Genomic DNA, 16,085 nt, shown 5'->3' with positions numbered 1-16,085 from the left:
ATGTGTTGAACAACGTAAATATACTATAGTTAGATATACTTTAAGCTGTCAGTATTCCCCATAAATAACATCAATGCTACCCATTTAATAAATACTGACAGTTTGAAGTGAAACCCACTATAGAAATGAGAGGAATCTGGAGGAGAGCTGCTATATAGGTATATATATACTGGTACACATATTATAAACTGAGAGCTGCTAAATATATATTATATACTAGATGTGTGGAATCTGTACATATTATATACTGAGAGCTGCTAAATATATATTATATACTAGATGTGTGGAATCTGTACATATTATATACTGAGAGCTGCTAAATATATATTATATACTAGATGTGTGGAATCTGGAGAGCTTGAAGAACAACACTTTCATGGGAGCTGCTATATATACTGGGTACATATTATATACTGAGAGAGCTGCTAAATATATACTGTATTATATAGTAGAAATATGTGGAATCCGGAGCTTTGAGATCATGATAGTGTGGCCACAAGTGCGAGTTATCATTATTGTTATTATTATGTAGGCCTGGATGTTGCATAAACGCATAGTGTGTGTGTGTGTGTGTGTAAACGTGGATTACGTTTTTCAACGACCTTAAAGTGTTACAATGTTAAATGAGGCATACAAAGAATGCTGGAAGCTGATACTACTATCTGGATCAGGTATGGGTTGATGAGAGAAATGTGGACCAGTTCTGTTGGAATATTGTTGAGGAATTTGTGGTAGGTTTGTGATTCGGGCTTGATCAAAATGTTTACAATTTCTTTCATTCATCTGTCTTGTGGTAGGTTTTGTCGAGGTGGTTGTAATGCGTTATTATTTATTTATTCAGTGTATGGCATCTCATCTAAGTGTAGCTTATTTTTGAAGATAAAATTCATCCTTTGTCAAAATATCAAAACTGAAACAACTACGCTCATTATTATAAGTTTGAAATACTAAAAACTCCATCCTTGTCAGCGCATGTCAGCATTTTTAGAGGAAAACTATTTGTTCTTGATCAAAGGATTTACAAGTTTATAAGTTCATTCGTCTTGTGGTGGGTTTGGTTGAGGTAGTTGTAATTCATTATTGATCAAAATGTTTACAATTTCTTTCATTCATCTTCTTGTGGTAGGTTTGTTTAAAGGTGGTTGTAATACGTTTTTTTTAACAGAAAAAAACAATTGAGTTTTCGTTGAAACATGTCTGTAAAAATGAGAAAATATAGGTGCGTACATCTGCATGAATAAAGCTGCTCTCAATCAATCAATAAAATTGAAAACTTTATGTTATTCTGAATCTCTGAATTCTGTTAATACCTTTGATAATTTTACATTTTGTTGTGCAGCGCGCGATGGTATGGTATTTTTCCATGATAATGATCTAAAATCATATTATAGCGAGCAATTTCTGTATATCTGTTTATATTTTTATATCTGGTTATTCATGTTCAAAGGATCTCGAAAACGGCTCTTACGATTTTCACGAAATTTGGAACATAGTAGGTTTATGATATAAAAATTCGATTGCACTAGGTCTCATCCTTGGGAAAACTCGCTGAACGACATTAAAAGGATAATTCATCCTTGGCTGAAACAGCTGAGACTTTCGTCGTCTGTGGATAGTAAAAAGTGAGCAAGTGATTCTGTGGAAAATCAAAATATCGCTTCCCCGAAATTCATAAGCTGACGAATAGCCAGCTGTAAAATATAAACACGATCATTTTAGAGAATTGTGTTCTGTTTATCGATAAAAAAATAACGAGTGAAGCTCGGTGCCCCAATTTTTATAATAAAGTAACGAATCGGCTTATATAGGTACAGGATAAAGATTCATGAATGACGTATCATCACATCTGAACTACTGGACTGATTAGCTTAAAATTTAGCATATTATTGATTCTCATTATACCGAGGATGGTTATAGGCCTATTTCAAATTCTTCAAGATTTCAATACGTCAATCTTTCAGTTTTTCAAGTTTTTAATTAGACCTTTGCGGAGCACGGGTTACCTGTTAGTAATAAATAAATACTATTCTATCTTCAATATCGTTCTATCTGCTACTTTCAAATAATTCAATGTAGCTTCCTACATTATAACAGTATGTGATTCAGAGATCACAGAGCTGTCTGTTAGCAAGCTTCGAAACCACCTGAAAATCGTTGAGCAGATCTGCTTGCTTGTGATTGGCCGAATGTGTGGCCTATTGCAGGTGGAGCCAAGTCAACGACCAATCGCATTGCGCGAACGATATTCAGGTTGTCTCACTGTAACCTTTTATGATTGGGTGAGATTTTAACAGCGAATTTGATTCAGTGATAATTCTTATTCATCGGGATACATTATATATGTATAATGCATTATAAATGATAGTCTATTTTACTATTTCATGGGACAAAATATTTCGTTCATGCAATAACTAACTGCATGGTCATGTTCCAAATTATTGACCGAGCGAAGTGAGGTCTCAGATTCAAGTCGTCAGTTTTGCATTTCTCTTTATTTATGTTCATATGTTTATATTTATGTTCCACATTTACGGCGAAACGCAGCAATAGATTTTCATGAAATTTGACAGGTATGTTCCTTTTTTAATCTTGCGTCGACATACGAGGTGTATATACATCTCGTATATACAAGGTATTTTGGAAATTTTGCATTTCAAGGATAATATAAAAGAAAAAGGAGCCTCCTTCATACGCCAACATTAGAGTAAAAATCAGACTATAGAATTATTCCTCATAAATCAGCTGTCGAGTGGACTATAAATTGCATGAAATGACGCATGCAATGCAATATATCAATGTAACTTATTGAAAACACAGCTGTTGTGTGGACTATTAATTGCATGCAGTGAGGCATGCAATTGATAACTTGAAGTAGCATAGTATTTTCTCCCGACTTTTCTCTGCTTCCAACTCGGTAGCTTTTAATGATTGCAGCATAGCTGTTTATACACCGATATCTCGCCGACAGGACAGGACAGGACAGAATTTACTCTGATGGACAGTATTAGAGGAGACTGGGGTCTATAACTGTGCGAGGTCTACTGTTCACAGAACTACTAGTACTTTAATCATATCAGCGATTATTATCCTTCAATAGCATCAAATTCATACAAAACTCTGAGATATTACACAATTTAACCTTGTCAGTTTGATATATTAGATATTAATTCACCTTACACTATTTGTGGATAATGTTGGCGTTGTATTGAAATATTGAGCATGAAATTTCCAATAATACTGAGCAAATATTGCAACTCGTGGATGTCAAATTAATTTCAAATGAAAAATTATTTGAAATCGTGGAATAATTGGATTGAGTAGGCTTTAAAGAACTTGTAGGCTTGAAAGTTTTATTATGCGAATGGTTAATAGGAATCGTTTTTTGAATAAACTCATTGGAGTTATGAATTTTCAATGAGGATGCAACTAAATTTGATCATTATTCGAATCTTCGTAAGGTGTCAATTTTTCTACTCAATCTTCTTCTTCTCCTCCTTCTTCCTAATTATGCTTCTGTATCCTACATATTTTTCACTTCCCCTTCTATTTCTAGTCTTCTCTCTTCACATCTGGCCCACTTCTTCTTCTTCCTCTTCCTCTCATCTTCTCATTATCTTCTCCTCCCTTTCCACTCTCCTGTATCAGCGCCTGTATTCTCCATATTTTTCACTTCCTCTCTCCTCTTTTCATCTGGTCCACTTCTCCTTCTTCATTATCATAATATTTTTCTCCTTCTTTTTTCTCTTTTCATTCTTCCTCCCATCTCCTCCCTATTTTTTACTTCTTCTCTTTCTTCCTTTTCACTCTCCTGTATCAGTTCCAGTATCCTCCATCTTTTTCACTTCTATTTCTCCTTCTATATCTTATCTTCTCATCTAGTCCACTTCGTATTCAACTACGTTTCCTTTTCTTTCTTATTTTTAATAAGGATGCATCAAACTATGAACATTATGCAAATCTTCATAAGGTGTTCAATTTTTTCTACTCAATCTTCTTCTTTTTTCTTCTTCTTCTCTGTCATTTTCTTAGTCTTCTCAATCATGATGATATTCTTTTTCTGTTACGTTTTTGTGTTGTTAATCGTATGAAAATCGTCTCACGACTCTTGGAAAAACAGGAAAATCTTCAACAAAGTCGAAAATAATTGATGGAAAATCGTGTTCTCAAGTACTATAGTTCTAAGAAAATCTTGAGTAATCCTACAAAATCGTGCTGTTTAATTTCGATAGTCATTCTTGATAAATCCGGATGTTCAGTCCTAATTTTAGTTGTGTGAATTACACTATTGAAGGTCGTACTTGTTAGAGGTAATTAAAATGCTATTGTGTGTGTGACTATTGCATATCAGTATCATAAATCATAGCGATCAATTATTAATGTTACTCAACCTGCTTGATAACCCTCTTGTAATATGGAATATACCTTGATTAGAAACTGCGATTTACTAGTTGAAATCCATTAGTAAAACCAAATGTTACTCAATCATCAAACTACATAATAATGAGGTTCTACAACAACCATTTCCATTGTATATTTGTATCTTCATATTGAAATGCTCTTGGAAATTGAACACTGATAGTGAATTATTTAAAACTGGACATACCTGTACTATCATCACTTCTCAAAACATTCACTTCTTTCAAGAATTATCTATATATATATATATATATATATATATATATATATAAAAAGCGAAATGGCACTCACTCACTCACTCACTGACTGACTCACTCACTCACTCACTCACTCACTCACTCGCATAACTAAAACCGACCGGACCAAAAACGTTCAAATTTGGTAGGTATGTTCAGTTGGCCCTTTAGGGGCTAACTAAGAAATCTTTTGGTAATATTTAACTCTAAGGGTTGTTTTTAAGGGTTTAAAGTTCGTCTTTTAGCATGTATATTCTTCTTCTCCTAATCTCTTAATTGTAATTGAAATTTCCATTAATATGTTACTATAGAACTATAATCTAGATAGAATACCTCTTCGAAACAGTTGTTAACTGGTAACTAAATTAATAATTTTGTCAGGTTGGCATTAAGTTGAGTTGACTTTGTTAGGTTGGCACCAAGTTGAAGATTTAAATGCATTTATCGCGGAAAAATTGATTGGGCACTGCTACTTCAATCCTGGGAATATGATATTACTAGCCGTCAGGCTCGCTTCGCTCGCCATATCCGTTTAGCCAGACTTTTAGTCTGGACCCCCGACTGGATCGTCCTAACATATGATAAAAATGCCCAAATGAAAAATGCTGATCTCATTCTTGGACGATCCAGTCGGGGAAGGGGCGGAGCCCCCTGGCTAGACGGATATGACGAGCGAAGCGAGCCTGACGGCTAGTAATGATTATAAATCTACAAATAATGAGGTTCTACAACAAACATTTTCATTGTATGCTTTTATCTTCATTTCAAAATGTTCTTGAATATTGAACACTGATAATGAATTATTTCAAACTGGACATACCTGTACTATCACTTCTGAAAACATTCACTTCTTTCAAGAATTATAATGATTATAAATCTACAAATAATGAGGCTCTACAACAACCATTTTCATTGTATGTTTGTATCTTCAGATTGAAAGGCTCTTGGAAATTGAACATTGATTGTGAATTTCAAACTGGACATACCTGTACTATCACTTCTGAAAACATTCACTTCTTTCAAGAATTATAATGATTATAAATCTACAAATAATGAGGTTCTACAATAACCATTTCCATTGTATGTTTGTATCTTCAGATTGAAATGCTCTTGGAAATTGAACATTGATTGTGAATTTCAAACTGGACATACCTGTACTAACACTTCTGAAAACATTCACTTCTTTCAAGAATTATAATGATTATAAATCTTCAAATAATGAGGCTCTACAACAAACATTTTCATTGTATGTTTGTATTTTCATTTCAAACTGGACCTGCTATCACTTCTAAAAAGATAGACTTTTTTCAAAAATTATAATAATTCCCCACAACAACCCACATTCAGATTTATGCCCACTGAGATAGTATTACATGACATTTGAACGAGTCAAATATTCTCACCTAGTTATTCTGTATATGGACGACTAGTATAGGCGGAAGTCTCTCTATATCCAAGCGCAAACAATCTAGTTTTAAGGATCGGAATTATTTATGAAGGAAGCTGGATTGGCGAGCAGGTGAGAAGAAGAAGAAGGTGAAGAAGGAGGAGAAGAAGAAAGTGTAAACAAGCAAAAACGCCGATGACAGGTTGGATAAATAATCTGAAACGCGGCGTTTTAAAAAGTTTATGTCGGTTATTTGGATCCCTAATCGGTGCGGTGTTGTTATCACAAGAAATCGCCGCAGTTACGACACCAAGCCGGTCGCCATCTTGGTTTTGCGTGCACCGAAATTATTATTTTCGGTTACTTTTTTTGTTTTGTTTCAAGGCTCGAAAATAGTGGAGCAATTTCATTTTTAATGTACCACGCCTTATTGGGCTGTTGATTTTTTTCGTAGTGCACAGTACTTGAATAATCGTTGCAACTGTTGTTGGTATACTTTTTCTCTCTTTCTCGTCTTCTCATTGTATATTTGTACCCTTTCTTCCTTTTCGTTTTCCAAAGTAGTTAAATCTACGATACAATTATTACTTATTCACGAAGTCTCAATTTTTCAAAGGGTGGAGTTAAAGATTAGTATATAGAGACATATTTTCAACGCATATTCTAGCATGACTAACTAACTAATCGATACCATTACCAGTTTTAAGAAGAAAATCTCCAAAAATGTTTGGTATTTTCAAGTAGTTAAAGATTAGTATATAGAGACATATTTTCAACGCATATTCTAGCATGACTAACTAACTAATCGATACCATTACCAGTTTTAAGAAGAAAATCTCCAATAATGTTTGGTATTTTCAAGGATTCCAGTAGGAGCTCAGAGAAATTAAGACAATCAATATTGGTCAACGCTTTTTTAATGCTCTAAATTAAAATAAAAATAGTTTTTCTTTCACTAATCGGCTCAAGTTTCCATTTAAAAATTTTATTTCCAAAGTAACTTTAGGATGTGTGTGATCACATACAGGTTTGTGGAAAAAAATCAGGTTTGTGGATTGCCTTTCATTTTTCACATATTGAGGAGTATAAAAATCCATTTTTCGCATATTAAGGAGTATAAAAATCCAGACCAGTTTAAAAATGAGACTAGTAAGTAAGGGTGTGACCACATTGAATGCGTATATGTGCAAGTGCAAGTCAAATGAGCCGAAAAACAAAATCTGGAAATTGTCATAGAAACACGTTGTGACTTGCATGCTCAACTGAACGCAACCAGCAAGTGCACGCGTTCGGTGTGAGTGTTCCTATCTTCCTATTGCTCTTTCCAGATTTTGTTTCTCATCTGCATGCTTGGTCATGCATTAGCAAGCGTGCACTTGCACATACACGCATTCAATGTGATTACACCCTTGCTTACTGGTCGAATTTAATTGTTTCTAGGGCCGGTTTCCGAGCTCGGGATTCAGCTAAGTTCTAGACAGCTGGAGTCAGAAAATTCGCTTTCCAAAACGGGGCGTAGTCGCAGTTTTCATGATAATCTCTATTTTCTCATTTCTGTAATAGGAAACGTTTTTCCTTGAGGAAATGAAACATTCCTAAATAATTAAAAAATAGCTGAAACTTCACACTATTTTCTCTATTTTATTTTGTGTTCAATTTCCCAGCTTTTCGAAATTTAATTAATTTAATCGTGTACTGCGACTACGCCCCGTTTCAGAAAGCTAATTTTCTGACTCCAGCTGTTTAAAATCTTGAACTTAGCTAAACCCCGAGCTTGGAAACTGGCCCTTTAAGTCCTCAGTACGTATAAAATGAAGCGCAATCTACAATCCTATTTGATTTCCGATTTCTTACGAATCAATTATCCATGCTTTAGGGTTTAGACTATAAGCTTACAATTTAATCCACCCAACACACATGTCTAAAAAGAAATACAATAAATTCATCACTAATAATATTCACGACTTGTAACAACAACAAACTATGTATTATTGAAACAATCTCCGCCCTTCTTATATCATTTTAATCGGAAGTAAATCCTAACCTCTGACAACATGATACAACACATGATGAGATTAAAATTTATTCCAGTTATTAACTTTCTCCATTTTGTCGGACGGATTTATCGATAGCGGTCTGATCACTGACCGACCAACTGTGTGCGTTTTTTCACACCACTTCAAATAAAACACGCACAAGAAATGGCGGTGCACCATTTGCATAGTGAACTGAATGAACTCAGCAGTGAAAGCTCTGGATTGCAGCGAATTATTCAGTCAAAGTTAGCGACAACAACCTGTAATTATACTATACAGGCGATTTAATGTACTACACATTGAAAACTGGTGTACGCTTGTAGCCGAAGAAATTGTATGAATAAACTTAGTCACAAATTAGACAAGTAGAATGAATTACTGTATATACTATAAAATATGAGTATACTATAAGTATGTGAGTATATATACTATAGTGAAGTCCACGTTATAATGGCAGTGGAGAAAGATAGGAGAACAACGTTGCCGATCCTCTGTCTTGTCAATGCCTGTCTTGTCAACGATTAGTGAATTCGAACTGAACACAGTTCCAACTGCAGTTACAGATATACGCGCCTCCAACCCGCTCCGCGCACGCTCCGCCCTCGTTCCGCCATCGCTCCGCAGTCGCACCGATCATGACGTTACGGGAGATGTTAGCTCTTCTCGCGTACCACTCTTGCTCCCCGGTCGATCATCAATCGATCTGCTCGAGTGACGTTCGGTTGCGGAGCAGAGCTAAAGTCTGTACGCACCTTTAGATATTGTGATTTGGGACATACTTGACGTTGTTGTAACATTTCCAATGTTTTTTAACAATAAAAGTTATTTGATTTGTTATATAGTGTATTTAATAAAAAATATTTGATTTGTTATATAGTGTATTTACGTTGTAGGTAGTACGTTGCCATATATCTGTTTTGTATACTATACACAGTATAGGGACTATAGTGAGGTCCACGTTTCAATGGCAGTGGAGAAAGATAGGAAAACAACGTTGTCGATCCTCTTTCTTGTTAATGCCTTCTATAGACGGTAGCTGATAAAGGTTAATTGATATGATATAAACTGTTCATTCTCATTTAAAATTATCAATTATATTTTATTAAGCAAGAAATTATATTTTTCAATAATTTCGTAATGAATTTTCTTATTTAAGATGAAATATTTTGTTAATTAATTATCAATTCTACATTGTTAAAGGACGCTCTGGCAACAGAGCAAGAAAGAGATAGTGCTATCCGCTTTGTTGAGTGATAGACAAGGATAGCAATACCATTGCTAATCAAACACTGCCATTATAACGTGGACCTCACTATACGTCAATGTGTCACTCTGTGAATGTTGAAAACTGGCAGTAAATTATAGATTTCGGGCTCAAGCTAATTTTTGAGAAACTTTTAAGTTTACCTACCTATCACCATAGAGAAAATATAGCATAACAAGATATCCCATGGTATAGTTCGTTTATGTTCCAAATTTCTAGCTAACGTCTTGCTAACTTAAGCCGAATACTGTCGACTACTGTCTATTATTACTGTTTTGACCGGGTGAGAGTGTAAGAATGGCACGAGAGACTACCAGCGTCACATGGCTTCACAAAAAAGAATTTGGAACTAATTTTTTTATTAATTCTTTATTGCTGTCTTACATTCATTTATAAGTTGAAAATAGATTTAAAGTCGACTTTTTGTTAACTCAAGCCGAATACTGTTGACCACTGTATTTTATTACTGTTTTGACCGGGTGAGAGTGTAAGAACGGCACGAGAGACTACCAGCGTCACATGGCTTTACAAAAAAGAATTTGGAACTTTTTTTTATTCATTCTTTATTGCTGTCTTACATTCATTAATAAGTTGAAAATACATATTACTGTTTTGACCGGGTGAGAGTGTAAAGGTGCGTACAGATATACGCGCCGCGAACATGAGCAATTCATTTTTAATCGGCTGATTATATCTGTATTTTTACAGAAACGGTAAGATACAAATATAAAAAGCTTGGCATCAGCTGATTAAAAGTGAATTGCTCATGTTCGCGGCGCGTAAATCTGTACGCACCTTTAGAACGGCACGAGAGACTACTAGCATCACATAGCTCCACAAAAAAGAATTTGGAACTAATTTTTTTATAAATCGTTTATTGCTGTCTTACATTCATTTATAAGTTGAAAATAGATATTAACCAATACAAAAACAAACATGGTATACTATATATCATGGGATATCTTCTTATGCTACCTTTTCTATGCTGTAATTTTCACTTTAATCCTCAGTTAATCGTTCTTGAAAAATTTGGGAAAGAATATTAAAATCAGTGTGAAAATTGGTATTTTTAAACACCAATAATCGATAATTTACTAGCAGTTTTCAACATTTACAACATTGACGCATGTGGAATAGTTGAGAATGAACGTATTTCTATAGTGAGGCCCACGTTATAATGACAGTGGAGAAAGATAGGAGAACAACGTTGCCGATCCTCCGTCTTGTCAATGCCTTCTATATTAGGTACGAATTGACACCCACAATATTTCCTTGTCAAATTTGCATAATAGAACATGAATAAACATCAATAAACATTCATAGATATGAATAATGTATTGAACATTAAACACAAATCATGACCAGTGATGAAAAGCAAGAATGTATCCACATTACCACGCTGTTAAAGCGCTATTATTGAATGAGAGAAAGGATCATAACACTAATCAATATTGACGTAAATGTGACAATATCTGTGTCACAAAGCTCAATATCAATACATTATCAACAAATCGTAAGGCGCATGCGCGAATCGAGTCCCATTTACCTGCACTTTAATTGCAGAAAACAATGTGAACGTAGTCTACCCTACATGCAACGTTTCAATAACGCAATGCACTGAATAATATATTGGTCAGACAGTATTGCACCAAATGTGGTCGAACCAGACCTGGTGCAGACATTTGATATAAATCAGGAATATTGTTTTCATTCCTTCTTCTTCTTCTTATTCTTCTTCTTCTTCTTCTTCTTCTTCTTCTTCTTCTTCTTCTTCTTCTTCTTCTTCTTCTTCTTATTCTTCTTCTTCATCATCATCTTCTCCTTCTCTTCTCCAACCTCGACTTCTTTCTCTTCTCTCTCTTGTTGTTTTTCCCCTTATTCTCCATGTGTTTCTTCTTCTTCTACATATTCATCATCTTTTTCCTCATTCTCCTCCTGCTTCTCTTCCTCATTTTCTGCCTCTTCTTCTCCTTTTTCTCTCCTTGTCCTCCTCCTCTTTCTCCTCCTTCTCCACCTTTTCCACCTCCTCATCATTCTTCTCCTCATTTTTCTCCTTCTCATCCTTCTTCTTCTCCTTCTCCATCCTTCTTCTCCTCATCCTTCTCCTTCTTAAAAGGCAGCCTATCTATCTATCTTCTTCTCTCCCCTCTTGTTCTTCTCCTCCTTCAAGTCCTCATACTTTCTTCTTCTCCTCTTCATCCACCTCCTCATCCTCCTTTTTCACCTTCTTCTCCTTCTCCATCCTTCTTCTTCTCCTCCTCATCCTTCTCTTTCTTCTCTCCCCTCTCGTTCTTCTCCTCCTCCTCGTCCTCCTACTTCTTCTTCTCCTCTTCCTCCACCTCCTCATCCTCCTTCCACTCATCCTCCTTTTTCTCAACCTACTTCTCCTCCTTTTTCTCCTTCTTCTCCTTTTTCATCATTGCTCTCCTCCTCTTCCTCCTCCTTCTCCTCCTCCTCCTTCTTCTCCTCCTTCTCCACCTCCTCATCCTCCTTTTTTCCCATCCCCCTTCTCCTCCTTTTTTCACTTCTTCTCCTTCTCATCATTCTTCTTCTCCTTCTCCATCATTCTTCTTCTTCTCTTCCTCCTCCTCCTACTCTTCCCACTCGTACTCCTCCTCCTCCTTCTTTTTCTTCTTCTTCTACTCTTTCTCCACCTCCTCATCCTCCTTCTCCTCTTCTTCTCCTTCTCTTTCTCATTCAACTCCTTCTCCATCCTCCTTCTTCTCCTCTTCCTTCTCCTTCTTCTCCTCTTCTTCTCCTTCTCTTTCTCATTCAACTCCTTCTCCATCCTCCTTCTTCTCCTCTTCCTTCTCCTTCTTCTCTTCTTCCTTCTCCTTCTTCTTTTCCTTCTCCCCCTCCTTTTTTCTTCTTCATCACCGACGTCTGCTTCTTCTTTTTCTTCATCGTCGTCTAGTTCAATTTCTATGTGTAACAGGGCGTGTCTCAAGGTCTTGGGTTTGAACCTTTCCTATTACAATCGTTTAACCCACGTACAATACTCCCGAGGAGATCTGGCTGAACCAATTATAGATATTGGTTCTAAATAGTTCAATGTACAGATATAGTGAGATGCTCAAGTCCACTACAGTATCTGGAATGCAACGAGATTGTATTTTCATTTTGTTCTAACTGTGTATAGAGTACAAATCTAGTAAATAGAGTAGTATTTTTTGTACAATGTACAGCATGTCATGCTCCGTACAACTTTTACATGCTCCGTTGTTTGATCGAGGTTACAGTTTTGCTTCTTTATTAAGTGCGATCTATAGGTTGAAATACGCTGAATTTTATCCTCTCATTCAACCCTAAACTAGAACCAAATCTATCAATTTCATTAACCAAAACTGAACTATAAATTTGTTATTTTTAACAGAAACTATATCGCGTGAAAACTGAGATTTTGTGAGATTCACTTCATAAAATAGCATTCCTTTTTTGATAACATCAATATCTCTTCCCTATTACTTTCCTTGCCCTATTACCATAGGTAAGGAAAGTATTGCTTTCCGAAAAAAATTAAGGTACCCCAATTTCCAAATTTCTATACGTTTCAAGGTCCCCTGAGTCCAAAAAAGAGGTTTTTGGGTATTGGTCTGTATGTGTGTGTGTGTGTGTGTGTGTGTGTGTGTGTGTGTATGAGTGTATGTGCGTCTGTGTACACGATATCTCATCTCCCAATTAACGGAATGACTTGAAATTTGGAACCTAAGGTCCTTACAATTATAAGGATCCGACACGAACAATTTAGATCTGATGCAATTCAAGATGGCGGATAAAATGGTGAAAATGTTGTCAAAAACAGGGTTTTTCGCGATTTTCTCGAAAACGGCTCCAACGATTTTGATCAATTTATACCTAAAATAGTCATTGATAAGCTCTATCAACTGCCACAAGTCCCATATCTGTAAAAATTTCAGGAGCTCTGCCCCATCTATGCAAAGTTTAATTTTAGATTCCCAATTATCAGGCTATAGATACAATTTAAACAAAAAATTCCAAGTGGTAATGATTGAGCATGAAAATCTCTTCAATTAATGTTCAGTAACATTTTCACCTAAAATTGAAAATAAGCTTGAAATTTGAGAAAATGTAATTATTCAATTGCAAACTGTTGGCAACTCTGTTGGCATCGTTGATTCTATTAAATCATTCACTTTGAAGAGATAGCAGATCTCGTGTGTATCCAGCGTTATTGACCTGTCACCAGCTGGCTCAGATCTTTGACTTGAGATTCGCGTTTACACTAGCGTCAGGTGATCAATTTTCATAACGGCAAGGAAAGTTGTGTGAGTGCGCCACACCAGATTTTTTTACCAATGCTGACAGCCTATGATAGTAGGCCTAAATCTCACTTTAGTTGATGAATATAATTATTGTGATTTATAATAGTAATTCCAGATTTGCATTTTACGTCCTCGAACTAAATGAATGAAATAATGAATACCAAACACAAAGTAATTGAAAAATACTACAACATCACTCACAATACAACTATAATGTTGAATGAAATAAAAGAAATGTTTGTTGAATGTGCATCAACTCGTCAATATTCAGGATACATTTTTGATCGTAGAGTTTCTTTGATCAAGTTCAGCTACGTACAGACTTGATCGCCAAGAACACAACCATTTTAATTTTCATCAGCTGATTATATCTGTATTCGTACAGAAACAGTAAGGTACAGATTTAATAAGCGTAGTATCAGTTGATGAGAATTGAAATGCGCGTATGCCTGGTGCTCAAGTCTGTATGCAGGAATAAGTTTGACCGTTTGTAGTCAGGAGTCGAATCTTGTAAAAGTGGATTTATTTATTTATTTACAATGCAAGTGACACTAATGTAATAACATTGAAAGATTATATGTTGCTCATGAAATTCTCAACAGCAACGGGGAATGGTGTTGAGGATTTTAAAGTATAAGTTGAAAGATTCTAGAGCGAATGGTGTGGTGGGTTTTAGAATAAAATTTCGTATTTTTGTGTAAATAGATTGCTCCTAATCCTATGCTAAACTGCACAAAGCTGCTCTATCACTGTATTGAAACCATTTGTATATCATTTTTCACAATATTTAATTTATTTGACTTCAGTTACTGTTTTTTATGAGATATAGTGATAATTTATCCATAATGAAACACTAGAATTTTTTTTTTAAATATCACGAATTTATTGTAAAGTTACCAACATCTATAGTGTCATCTTCAGTATGAGATGATACCATCACACTGAAGATGTCACCATAAGGTGCGTACAGATTTACGCGCCGCGAACATGAGCAATTCACTTTTAATCAGCTGATGCCAAGCTTTTTATATCTGTATCTTACCGTTTCTGTAAAAATACAGATATAATCAGCTGATTAAAAGTGAATTGCTCATGTTCGCGGCGCGTATATCTGTACGCAACTATAGATGTTAAAACATATAATCAAATTCAAATTTATTGATTCTCAAAAAAACTTAATAAACATAACAAACATTATGTAACTTTTCAATAAATTCGTAATATTTTACAAAATTCTTCACTTTCATTTTTTTTTTATCATGAAGGTTGCACCAACCTGATCAACTTTTAGCTACTTGAAACATTTCTGATCCCGGATCAAAATTGATCACGCCTTGTGCAACCCAGCATTAACCTAGATTAAATACATCAGACAATTCTAATGGAAATCAACTGCAACGTTATAAGTAGTCTACATAAATTTTTATGTTGCATAGTACACGAAATATTAGCAATAGTATTTTTAATTGCAACAGGTATGCAGAATATTGGCCACACAAGATATGGTGCAGATTTCAAGAGAATGTTTCTTAGTCGAGCCTTGTGTGTGAGTGTGCTGCCATAAAGAACAAGGCTACATAAAAACTAGTTGATAATTTAAAGGTTTGTATAGGCTGCCCTGAGCTCTGAGTAAGAATTATGAATGTTATGTTGGAGGCGAGAAGATGAATTAATTTTTATTCTGATTTCAACACCTTCTGGAATTTGTTTGAAGTTTACTATGTTTAATGTAGTGTATACAGTAGTAGACGTCGGAGTTTAGACTTATGTGTTTTGTATTTGAAGCTCGACATCGGTATGAGTGTTTCAACATTCGTATCAGAGAAGGAATGGAATTCAGACTGTTTGTATAGATTGTTTATTCTATGATTCGTATTTTATTCTTGCAAACAAATTATTTCACTATTAGCATTGTATTCCATAGGGCAGAATTGTGGATTCAGATAGGGACTTCAGGAGAGATGTCTTCGACTGCCTAAGCTCTGCTCGGAAAATTTACATTACACCAATGGGTATTTTGACCTAATTTATGAAATACAGTGTTATTTATACTGATGGTATTGTAAGAGCGTTATAGTTTATCCAGCTTGATATTTCAAATGAAGAATGGCTGAGATCAGTTTCACTAATAATAATTGACAGCTATTCAGTTCCAATTTCTCAATTTCATTTCATTTTCCCATTGTATTTTTCAGATTCTCAATTGTAAAATAATCAAATTAAATTGTACTAAAGAGTCATTCTGATTAATCAAATCAACATAACAGAACATACACCTTTGGACTACTTATTTTGAATTGGGGATAGGAACAGTTTTGTACGAATGTCTATGGGTTCATCCCGAATCTTGAGATTGTTGTCAAAAAATGAATGAATTCAGATATCGATGCAAATTAGCAATGAATAATACTTGTATTAAATCAGGGCTTCTGACATGACATAACAGCCGGGACCGACGGTAAT

At 35.1% G+C, this 16,085-nt stretch overlaps 1 protein-coding gene across 1 annotated transcript in view; it reads left to right on the top strand.

Annotated features, from left to right (window-relative positions):
* The window catches only part of LOC111053333 (N-alpha-acetyltransferase 15, NatA auxiliary subunit), a 242,434-nt gene that overhangs the window by 208,958 nt on the left and 17,391 nt on the right, over positions 1-16,085 (top strand). The window lies entirely within an intron of this gene.

The sequence above is a fragment of the Nilaparvata lugens genome, chromosome 12 (assembly GCF_014356525.2).
Source record: "Nilaparvata lugens isolate BPH chromosome 12, ASM1435652v1, whole genome shotgun sequence".
In the NCBI taxonomy this organism is placed as follows: domain Eukaryota; kingdom Metazoa; phylum Arthropoda; class Insecta; order Hemiptera; family Delphacidae; genus Nilaparvata; species Nilaparvata lugens.
Note: the sequence above shows the minus strand (reverse complement) of the source record. Positions and strands in the feature narration are given on the sequence as shown.